At 37.2% G+C, this 11,353-nt stretch overlaps 1 long non-coding RNA gene across 1 annotated transcript; it reads right to left on the reverse strand.

Moving 5' to 3' along the window:
* Positions 1–7,086: 7,086 nt before the first annotated feature.
* On the reverse strand, positions 7,087–9,977 carry LOC117881723. Its single transcript, XR_004646847.1, has 3 exons — positions 9,903–9,977; positions 9,345–9,445; positions 7,087–7,596 (listed from the first exon to the last, which is right to left on the reverse strand). It is a non-coding gene; the product is annotated as an uncharacterized LOC117881723 (long non-coding RNA).
* Positions 9,978–11,353: the final 1,376 nt, after the last annotated feature.

The following is an 11,353-nucleotide window of genomic DNA, read 5'->3' on the forward strand; positions in this document are numbered from 1 at the left end:
TAGTCTGCTAGGTAAGAGATTAAAGTCCAGGACCTTCATTCTCTGAAATGCTTCCAGTTCCACGTGCAGAGTCAGGAAGACAGGCAGAACTATAGGTCTGAATGATTGACTGAAATGATGCAGGGAGGATGCATGGAAGAGCCTATGCAGGAAGGATGGGCTCCACCTAAACCAAAATGGAACAAGATTGCTAGCATGTAAAATTAACAAGGTTGTAGAAGATTTTTTTTAAACTAAGGGCTGGGGGAAAGTCAAGAGGTATGGAAGAGCACATGATTTGAGCAGAGACAGCCCTTAGGGATGAATTTATTAAAGGGGGAACTCTATATCTACATATAGGAAAGAAGTTGGTAAAGTACATGTAGGAGTTAGTGAGGAACAGTCAAATGTAAGAGTTCCATTTAAATATAACCCATTAAGACAAGCAATAATATTGGCAAAATGCATAAATGCTTATATACAAAAGCTAGAAGTTAAAATATTAAGATGGGTGAACTAGAGTGCCTAGTATTGATGAGGATATTGATATAATAGGCATTACCAAAACTTGGTTGAACAAGGATAATCAATGGGATACCAAGGTACAAAATGTATAGGAATGACAAAGTAAGTCGTGCTGGTCGGGGAGCAGCACTGTATGCGAAAAAGCATAGATTCAAATAAAGTAAAAATCTTAAATGAATCAAACTTTACTATAAAATCTCTATGGATAGAAATTCCAAGCTTGAACAATAAGAGTATAGCAGTAGGAATATACTACCAACCACCTGACCAGGATGTTGATGGTGATTGTGAAATGCTCAGGAAGACTGGAGAAGCTGCTAAGGAAGAAGATGCAATAATAATGGGGGATTTTAACTGTCCTCATAATGAATGGGTACGTGTCACCTCAGGAAGAGATACAGAGATATAATTTCTAGATACCATTAATGACTGCTTCTTGGAGCAGCTTGTCCTGGAACCCTCAAGGGGAGAGGGAATTCTTGATTTAGTCCTAAGTAGAATGCAGAATTTGCTATAAGAAGTGAATATAGCTGAACCGCTCAGTGATAATGACCATAATGTAACTAAATTTAACATCCTTGGGGGTTAGGGGGACGCCAAAGAAACTCACAACAGTAGCATTTAACTTCAGAAAGGGGAACTACACAAAAATGAGGAAGTTAGATAAATGGAAATAAAAAGGAACAGTCACAAGGGTGAAATGCCTGCAAACTTCATGGAGGCTATTTAAAAACTCCAAAATATAGGCTCAAACTAATGTATACCGCAAATAATAATAATAAAAACAGTAAGAGGACCAAAAAGCAAAACACAAAAACCAACAACCCCTAAACAAACCCCACCATGGCTAAACAGTAGAATAAAACAGAAATACTTTATATTGGAAGCAAAAAAACATCCTTTAAAAATTGAAAGTCAAATTCTAGTGAGGAAAATAGAAAGGAACATAAACTCAGGCAAGTCAAGTGTAGAAATAAAATAAGGCAGGCCAAGAAAGAATTGAAGAGCAGCTAGCTAAAGACACAAAAATTAACAGCGACATTTTTAAAAATTACATCAGAAGCAGGAAGCCTGCCAAACAATTAGTGGGGCCACTGGATAATCAAAGTGCTAAAGGAGCACTCATGGAAGACAGGGCCATCAAAGAGAAGATAAATGAATTCTTTGCATCCATCTTTACTGTAGAAGATATTTGGAAGATCCCCACACCCATTATTTTTAGGTGAAAAATCTGAGGAACTGTCCCAGACTGAGGTGTCAATAGAAGAGGTTTTGGAACAAATCGATATATTAAACACTAACAAGTCATCAGATCCAGATGGTACTCACCCAAGAGTTCTGAAGGAACTCAAATATGAAACTGTAGAACTACAAAATGTGATATGTAACCTATCACTTAAATCAGCTTCTGTACCAGATGACTGGAGAGGTAGCTAATGTAACGTCTATTTTTTTAAAAAAAAGGCTCCAGGGAAAATCATAACAATTACAGTCCGGCTAATTTCAGCACTAGGCAAATTGGTTGAAACTACAGTAAAGAACAAAATTATCAAACACATAGATAAACACGATATGTTAGAGAAGAGTCAACACAACTTTTTAAATGGAAATCATGTCTGACCAAGCTATTAGAATTCTTTGAGGGTGTCAATGCATGTGGATGAGAGTGATCCAGTTAATATCGCGTACTTGGACTTTCAGAAAGCCTTTGACAAGGTCCCTCACCAAAGGCTCTTAAGTAAATTAAGCAGTCTTGGGATAAAAGGAAAAGTACTCTAATGGATTAGTAACTGGTTAAAAGATAGGGAACAACGGGCAGAAATAAATGGTCAGTTTTCACAGTGGAGAAAGGTAAATGGCAGGGTCCACTAAGGATTGGTGCTGGGTCCTGTGCTGTTTAACATATTCATAAATGATTTGGAAAAAGGGGTGAACAATGATGTGGCAAAATTTGCAGACGACATACAATTACGCAAGATAGTTAAGTCTGAAGCTGACTGAAAAGTATTACAAAGGGATCTCGCTAAACTGGGTGATGGGATGACAAAACGGCAGATGAAATTCAATTTGATAAGTGCCAAGTAATGCACATTGGGAAAAAATAATCCCAACTATACATACAAAATGATGAGGTCTAAATTAGCTGTTACCACTCAGAAAAATCTTGGAGTCATTGTAAATAGTTCCCTGAAACATCTATTCAATGTGCAGCAGCAGTCAAAACAAGCTAACCGAAAGTAAGCAACGATTATGAAAAAGGATAGTTAATAAACAGAAAATATAATACCATTATATAAATCCATGATCTGCCCACACCTTGAGTACTGTGTGCAGTTCTGGTAATCCCATCTCCAAAAACATATATTAGAATTGGAAGAGGTGCAGAAAAGGACAACAACAAAGAGAGATTAAAAAGACTGGGATTGTTCATCTTAGAAAAGAAATGACTAAGGGTATGTCTACACTGGAAACTTCAAAGAGCTGCTGTGGGAACGCTCCCGCAGCAGCGCTTTGAAGTGCGAGTGTGGTCACGTGCGAGCACTGGGAGAGAGCTCTCCCAGCGTTCCTAGTAATCCATCTCCACGAGGGGATTAGCTCCCAGCACTCAGAGCCTGTCTACACTAGCACTTTAAAGTGCTCAGACTTGCTGTGCTCAGGGGGGTGATTTTTCACACCCCTGAGCCAGCTAGTTAGAGCGCTATAAAATGTAAGTGCAAACAAGCCCTAAGTGGGTGATATGATAGAAAGTGAATAGGGAAGTGTTACTTACCCCTTCATATGACATCTGATGAAATTAATAGTTAGCAGATTTCAAAAAATAATTAGATAAGTTCATGGAGGATAGGTCCATCAATGGCTATTAGCCAAGATGGTCCTAGATGCAACCCCATGCTTCAGGTGTCCCTAAACCACCAACTGCCATAAGTTGGGACTGGACGACAGGATATGGATGCCTTAATAATTGCCTTGTTGTGTTCATTCCCTCTGAAGTGTCCGACACTGGCCATTGTCAGAGACAGGTTATTGAGCTAGATATTTCATTGTTTTGACCCAGTATGTCCATTCTTATGTTTCACCAAATAAGGATAATGTCCTAAGTTCATTCAGGTATTAGGAGATGTTACTTCTCATTTGTATACAGAAATATTAATAATTATGATGACATTGGTTTACCTTCGACTTATCAGTATGGTATTAAGAGCCAAAAATTTTCCATTAAAAGGACCAAGGGATATTAGAGTAATTAACTGATTATCTCTGTGACACTTTGGTGACATTCAAACTCAACACATTTTCCTATTTATAAAGTGAAACAGAATAAAGGTGTTGTGTATTTTTTTCCTGTAATTAGGCATATGTTCTAAATAGATATTAGACAATTACCAAAACATAATGATAAATACATTAATTAGTTTTGGAAACTCTTCCATTTTCACTAGCAATAATTGTTGAATTTATTTCCTCTTTTACAAGGAAAACTTTCTGCACAGTTTAGCAGGAGACTGTTCTTTAACCTCATTTTTTAAATTAGCCCTTAGATAAGAAGAATTTAAAGTTAAAAAACCTTGGGACAGTTTATCTGTATTCATATTGCATAGAAAACTTTTTTCAAACAAGTTAGTGAAAAAGTCCAGACCTTCCTTTCTAAGGAAACAGCTCACAGTTAGGCATGCCTGTAATTTATGGATGCATATTTAATATGATAAATATTTGCTAGCAATTTAAGAAATTATTGGTAAGGTAATTTTCTCAGCTGTGTCAGCTCATTCTATTTATAAACTTTTATAACCACATTTTGAAAAGCATCCATTAATTTCTGGTATTCAACTTGAGACAGAGTCCAATTGGGAATTTCTACATGGCTATTTTTAGCTCCATATCATGAGTCAGTAGATCTGTATTCTGAGACTGACTTCCATGGGTGGGTTTTTATTTTTTTTATTTTTTTTAAAATGTAGATATTCCCTTAGTGTCTCAAGATACACAACCAAAATTGTGTGCACTTAAAATTAATGGATAGTTTTGAGATCTTTTGCCTTAATCTTTTATGGGCTGATCCTGCTCCCATTGAAATCAGTGAAAGTTTTGCCATTGACTTCCGTGGAAACAATGTTGGCCTTTATACAATCTTTTGACACTGATCAGTGATCTGAATTCTTAAAAATTCTCTCTAATCTTACTGATTTATGGACACAGATCTGCACTTTCGTGTCAATCTTTTATGAACTGCGCATAACAGATACTGGGATGACTGGTACCCTATAAATGCCGTAGGTTGGGTAAGGCTAGACCAACATAATGTATCAGTGAAATTCTGCTCTTTAGAAATACATAACATTCAAAATTAATTAACTTTCAGGAATTTGGCTGATACATAAAAGACAGGACATTTCAAATATGACCTAAAAATAAGGCTAAAAATCTTCCAAGGAGAAGTTTCTTGTGAGAATTCTGAAACTTGCATGATCTGGCCAGATTATATTATCACATTAGATCAATTTACTAGTATTTTTGTAGCACTCTGAACCTATAAAGAACAATACAAATACAAAGTATCATTATAATCATCAGATGAGCAATATTAGAAGAATAAACTCTAGTAGTATTTTGATACTTCCACTTCTGGTACTCAATGAACGAAGAAATGGAAAGGGCACAATTTTGTATTTTATTCTTTTTTAAAGAAAAAGTGTAATTTAACTTTTCAAACTTTATGAAAGTCCATCCCTAATCTAAGGCAAGACTTTTCAAACAGCTTTACCTATCCCTAACTCAGAGTAATATGTCCCCATAAAAGAATGTAGTACAGTGAAATCTTGTGGACACAGTGTGTCTACCAGGAAGTGCAGAAGCATCAAGAAGTGCGTTAGAGAGATATGAAGACACATTTAGGGAGTGTCTGATGTAACACTGAATCTGCTTTAATCCATTATGTTATTGATATAGTAGTTAAATAAAAGCATTTCACTAAAATCCAGGAATCCCTCCTTCCCCAAGAATACTACTAAGAATAAATTTTTAATGTTTTCTCCCATTCTAGTTTAACAAATGCCATATTCAGCAATTTAAACTGAACAAGCTCTTAAGGTCTTAAATTATCTAGCTCAAAATCCTACAAAGACTTATTCACATGTTTAACTTTATGCACCATGAGTAGCCCCACTGACTTCAGTGGGACTACTCACATGTCTAAAGGTTCAGGGCCCTATTTGCTAAGATTAGGGTGACCAGATGTCCCGATTTTATAGGGACAGTCCTGATTTTTGGGTCTTTTTCTTATATAGGCTGCTATTACCCCAACCCCCTGTCCCGATTTTTCACATTTGCTGTCTGATCACCCTAGCTAAGATGTGTAGACAGCACCACAAAATTAGGATTTTAGGACTTGTCTACATGGTGATTTATTCTGGAAGTTAGTCGCTAGAACTGGAAGGTGTAATTTCCAGCTTGAGGAGACATTCCCATACTAGCTTTGGTCAAACTAGCATGCTAAAAACAGAAGTGTAGCCATGCGAGAGGCTAGCTGCCCCAAGTATGATCCTGTCCGACTGGGCACAGGGTTTCATGGCTACATTTCCACTTCTAGCACGCTAAATCTATCAAAGCTGGTGCAAGTATGTCTCCTTGAGCCAGAATTTGTACCTTCCATCTCTAGCTTAAACATATCCTTAGTATAGATAACATACTTGTAGGACAACATCTTGTGGTACTACTTACACAGCAGTGTCTGTGGTGGATCTGGAAATGTAGGCCATATCTGAGAAATTAACTTAATTCCTTTTGTTTTGCTTAAAATATTTTCCCCTGCATTCCTACTTTATTGTTTCCCACCCAATTGCAAGAATTAGCTCAGTAGACTGGATACTGGAACACTGTGACAGTCAATTTAGTTTTAAAGGAAAGTGACTTTACATTTTAAAGCACAAAGAAAACACAATTTGGAGATAGACCACAGACAGCAAAAACATAGTTAATAAAACACAACAGAAGACCTATAGAGGTTTCTGTAAAATGCCTAGTGTCATTTTAAAATCTTTCAAAAGCTTCTGTCTAGCAACTGTACTGACAAGACCAATTTTAAGCAGCTAGAGCTGCAAACTACAGAAGATCTTTTTCTAAGAAAATGTCTTTTTAAAACTTATGTTATCTAACTTTCTAGGCTTGAACAAACAGTAATTTAAAAAAAAAATCTATTTTCAGTCATCAAAAGAAAGTTGCGAATGCAGTAATGTTTTTATGTGAAAATGACAGCACTAACTTTAGCTTCTCCAGTATCCAATAGGGTTTTATTGAATGGTTTTACTATTAGGATCTCTGTCACAGATAAAATAGACAAAGGCTTTACCTCAGATGAAATTAAGTTTATTTTTCTTTAATAGTGATCATTGGGTTATTTGCAGAAGGGCTCAAAAATAACTGGAAAATATTGATTTAATAGCTCCAGCTTTCATAAACTTCATATCTTTTCTTTTTAAATTCTGGTAATATGCCAAAGAACAATTTCCAGTACACCAGTTGTGTTCCATAAAAAAAGGTAAAAATCAATTAAAGTCATATATTCTAGAGGAGCACCTAACTATATGGAAACGTTATTAAGTTAAAGCCTTTTTTGTTGTTTCTGGCAGTCCTCCTCCAAACTGTGTCTAAACCACTTTGTTTCACTGAAGACGAAAGGAAGCTATGTGTTTTCTTTTCTTGGCAGGTGAAGGTATAACTAATACAGAGAGGAACTTCTTGGTAGTGTATGGGGTGCAGCGGAAGCTGGCTAACCAATGACATCACCCCGTCACAAAGAAACTATCAAGGCCATTCCACACACTCTGGAAATTAGAACAAGCTGCTGTCCAGTCACCAATGCCATGATACCAAAAGGCTAAATGATAATGGGGGGAGAGGGAAGGGTCAAAAATATGTAATTCCAATATGACACTTGGTCTAATTCTTCCTGTAAGATTAGATATTCTGAATGTGAATTAATATACATCTCAATGATGCTTTGTTTTACTTAATGTGTTTTTCTTCCATGTGTTTTCTGAGGCAGTTCCTCTCCCCCGTATGTTCATAGGAAATAAAAATTGGCTCTGGCTTTCCCTAGAAAAAGAAATAGAAACTTTCAGAGCATATGGCCTTTTAGATGAACTAGTCACTTTAAAATAAGCTCATCCATTCAACTTGAGGACGACTGCTTTCAGTGGTAGAACAATAGTACCAGAATAGCAATGCATGCATTCTGCTAGATAGAGGATATATTTGAATGCTTTGTCAAAAAATTGGATTTCTTGTTTAATGCCAAATGGATACAAGATTTAGGTAATAGAATAATCTGTCAGCCTCAAAAACTACTATGTTTGACAAGAGAGGAGGTGCAACATTTTGATTCCCCAGTATAGATGACCTTTATACAAATGCATGACATAAATGCAATAAAAATAGATTTACTTGAATACATTAATGCTTTCTTTTAAAGGCTGCCATAACCTTTTATTTACTGAGTAAGTTTTTTTTTTTAAATCCAATGGCAATCAACCTATCAGTGAGTAAGTTATAATCTGGAAATTGATAGTGAAATAAATACTATTTTTGCTTAAAAACATCTGGCATTTTATCCGATATGCTTTTTTCTTTCATGACTCCTAAATGTAGCATTCCATTCTGAAAGGAAACTACAATGCAAACTGCAAACTTTTAAATAATTATTTCATAGCCATGGCTTTCTGCATTTCCAGAAATGTGCACTGCAATTATTCTTGCTTTCAGAATATGCAGCCGAAGCAAAAGACTAAATTTAATTTACTCTCTTCCTGTTTTTTTTCTGTGATCTCTCTCTGTATGTAGTATATATATTTTCAAATGACTATATATTAATTCTGTCAGAGAGAAAAAGAGACTCCCACATTAGTTCCTGCTAGTCAGAAGTCAGGACCTGAATCTATATCACTGGAGCTCTCCACATATAACAGCCTTGACATTGTCAACTGTTATTCCAGTGACTAGTGCGCTTAGTTGCAATGAAGCCATTTCTCCAGATTATTCTATTCTGCCTTTGGGGCACTTATGCCGAAGAATGACCCTTTTCTCTTACACACCAGGACCAGGAAACCTCTACAACAATTACAAATCCTGCCCAGCAATGGCAGTGTTGGGAGTTGAAATGCCTCCTTCAAAGCAACAGGCTCCACACACCAGCGTCCTAGTTTGTCAAATGATCTTTTTTAAAATGTCCCCTTGCCATGATCTTTTTTAAAATGTCCCCTTGTTTGTGAAGTTTTAATTCCTGTTCATAGTGACATACTAAAATACCTCCAAAAATGTTAAGGTCAAAAAGGAGAAAAATTCCCTATACGGTTCATCATAATTCGGCTTGTGAGGTGGCAACCCATGACAATTCAGATTATGGTCATAAGTCAGTCGTAAAGCAGGGCACATATTTCAACAGATCATTGGGACAATCTGCACACTGCATGAGAAGTAACATCCCGATTCAGGGGGGCACTTAAGCATGTGCATAACTTTGAGCACATGAATACTACTTGCATTCTTCACGTTACACACCTGTTTAAGTATCTTGATGAAGTGGGGCAACATTTGTCCACCCCAATTCTGATTCCCCCACAAACCCAGGGAAGAGAATGTGTAATATATTGCAAAGTGTGTGTCATCCCCTCTAGTGACTACTCCACATAGAGGAAAGCAGCCAGCTAGTGCTCCCAGCTAGTGGAGTATTCCTTTAGCTCAAGTGGTTCACGTTTGTAAAATTTCAGGCTGAAGATCTCAGGGTCAAATTCTGCTGAAGAGCACTGATGAGTCTCTCTCAGACATTCTAGAAGAAAGAGTCTTACCTCATTTTATGCATATAAAATGTGCTGTATAGATTAGTCATTCTCCTGACAGGAATAATCTGTTCTGGTGGAACAGTTGGGGAGGTCTTCGCATGAGGTTTCTGCAGGCCAGAACACAGGCAGACATTAGCACAGGTAGGGACCCAACTTTTGGCCCAGATTTGCTGTAATTGGTCATTATTAGTCAGTGACAATCATCAGGCCAGCATTTTATATGGCAAAAGTTCTGGACACTTTTAAAAACATGTACTGTGTAGTTTTATACGAAATATTACTTCGCTTACAGACTGAGTGTCTTTTTTATTGACATTTTTGTGTTATTTATTCATTTTTCCTTGATGAGGCAAGGCATAATTCTATAATTTGGTATTTTATGGTCAACATACAGTATGACTTTTCCTGACAGAGCTGTTAACTCATTTGTGCTAGTGGTTGGGAATTCTTTGTGCTAAATGCTGTTGAATTTAGCTTCTATGAGATTCTGACTCAATGCCAAGGAAACGCATTTGTTAGCATTGTCAAAAAAGTTCAATGTTAAGATCATTGAAGTCATTGTACCTTAGCAACATCCTGACACTGGGTCACCACTGGGTAAACATGAATGCTGTACTCAGCATTTTGGAGTGTGTATCTAAAATAGAATGATATTACGCGATTTAAGAAGAAATTAAACAAAAATCATCCTTTAAAATATCATTTAAACAAAAGTAACAGATATAATGGGGATGAAAAATAGTCAGCAGCTCTTTATGTTCAATTGGGTAATAGCAAACACTACTGAGATCCCAGATGTGGGGCATGGAATCAATTAAATAAAAATCAATTAAAATCACTAAGAGTCTATGTGACAAGACATCTGAAAGATCCTACGCTCTAACTGAGCTAATGGGCCTGGAAAGGAAGTGCTGTAGTGAGACCTTTAACTACCGTATTGCACCCCCAAAAAGACATGTTAATGCTCCCATTTGCTGCCCATTATTCATTTAAAGGTGCAAAATTGAACCTGAAAAAAGGGTGGGGGGCTGTATTGAGGTCCCTTTAAAAATATGGCTCAATAACTTAGATAGGAAAAGCCTCTGATTTTTATTAACACACCAATATTAGTGAAGTCACAAAGCTTTCAGCTGGCAAAATCAACATTTCCCTCCATCCAGCTGTTATCATACCACATATATTACAGTTAACCAGCATATTAGTGATATTTGTGTTGAAGAGAGAATTACACTAGTATCCAATAAGATTATATAATATAAAAGCAAATTTACCACCACTTATCTGATTCAAAGTACAGATCCCCTGGGGCCTTTAACTGTATTTTGTCTAACAAATGTTGAGCCTACTCTTGCTCTCAGAAAATGTAGTTTATCCTTTTATTTCACTCTGAGCTTTGCAGGGTATGAGCTATCAGTTTCTACTTAAGGGAACGCTCTGTGAGGGCCAGATTCTGTGCAGACCCCAGAGGGGTGCACAAGGCATGCGTATGTGTGTGTGTGCCGGGGGTGCCCTTCCCAATCGTTCGTCTTTCTCTATAGGACCTATTCAGAACTCTGATAGGTGGTATAGTCCACGTTCCTGACTAATACTCCTACAAACGTCTGCTATAGGAAAGGTGGAGAAGCAGAAGTGGGACTGTCAAGGCTGATACCCCACTCTGGCACTTCCAGTGCAGAAGGTGGGGGCCCGCAAGGAATCTAAAAACTAATACTGGCCACTCCAGGCTGGTATTACACTCCCAAGGTCACAGCTTTTCTCTGACCTTGGATGGGTAGATGCTGCCACCCAAATGCAAAACCCCTTGGAACCCAGGAAGGTGCAGTTGGGATTTCCTTCCTGTGGGGTACCCTCAAGCCCTTTCACACACCCCCCTCCAGGGAAGAGCTAAGAAAGGAAAAGAAATCAGCTGTTGCCACGAGCTAACTAAAAAACTTGTGCACAAACTTCTTAAGACACAAAAATCCAAATCCTGTTCTTAAAAAAGGTAAATTTTATTAAAAATAAAAAGACTTGCT

The sequence above is a fragment of the Trachemys scripta genome, chromosome 8 (assembly GCF_013100865.1).
Source record: "Trachemys scripta elegans isolate TJP31775 chromosome 8, CAS_Tse_1.0, whole genome shotgun sequence".
Classification (NCBI taxonomy): domain Eukaryota; kingdom Metazoa; phylum Chordata; order Testudines; family Emydidae; genus Trachemys; species Trachemys scripta.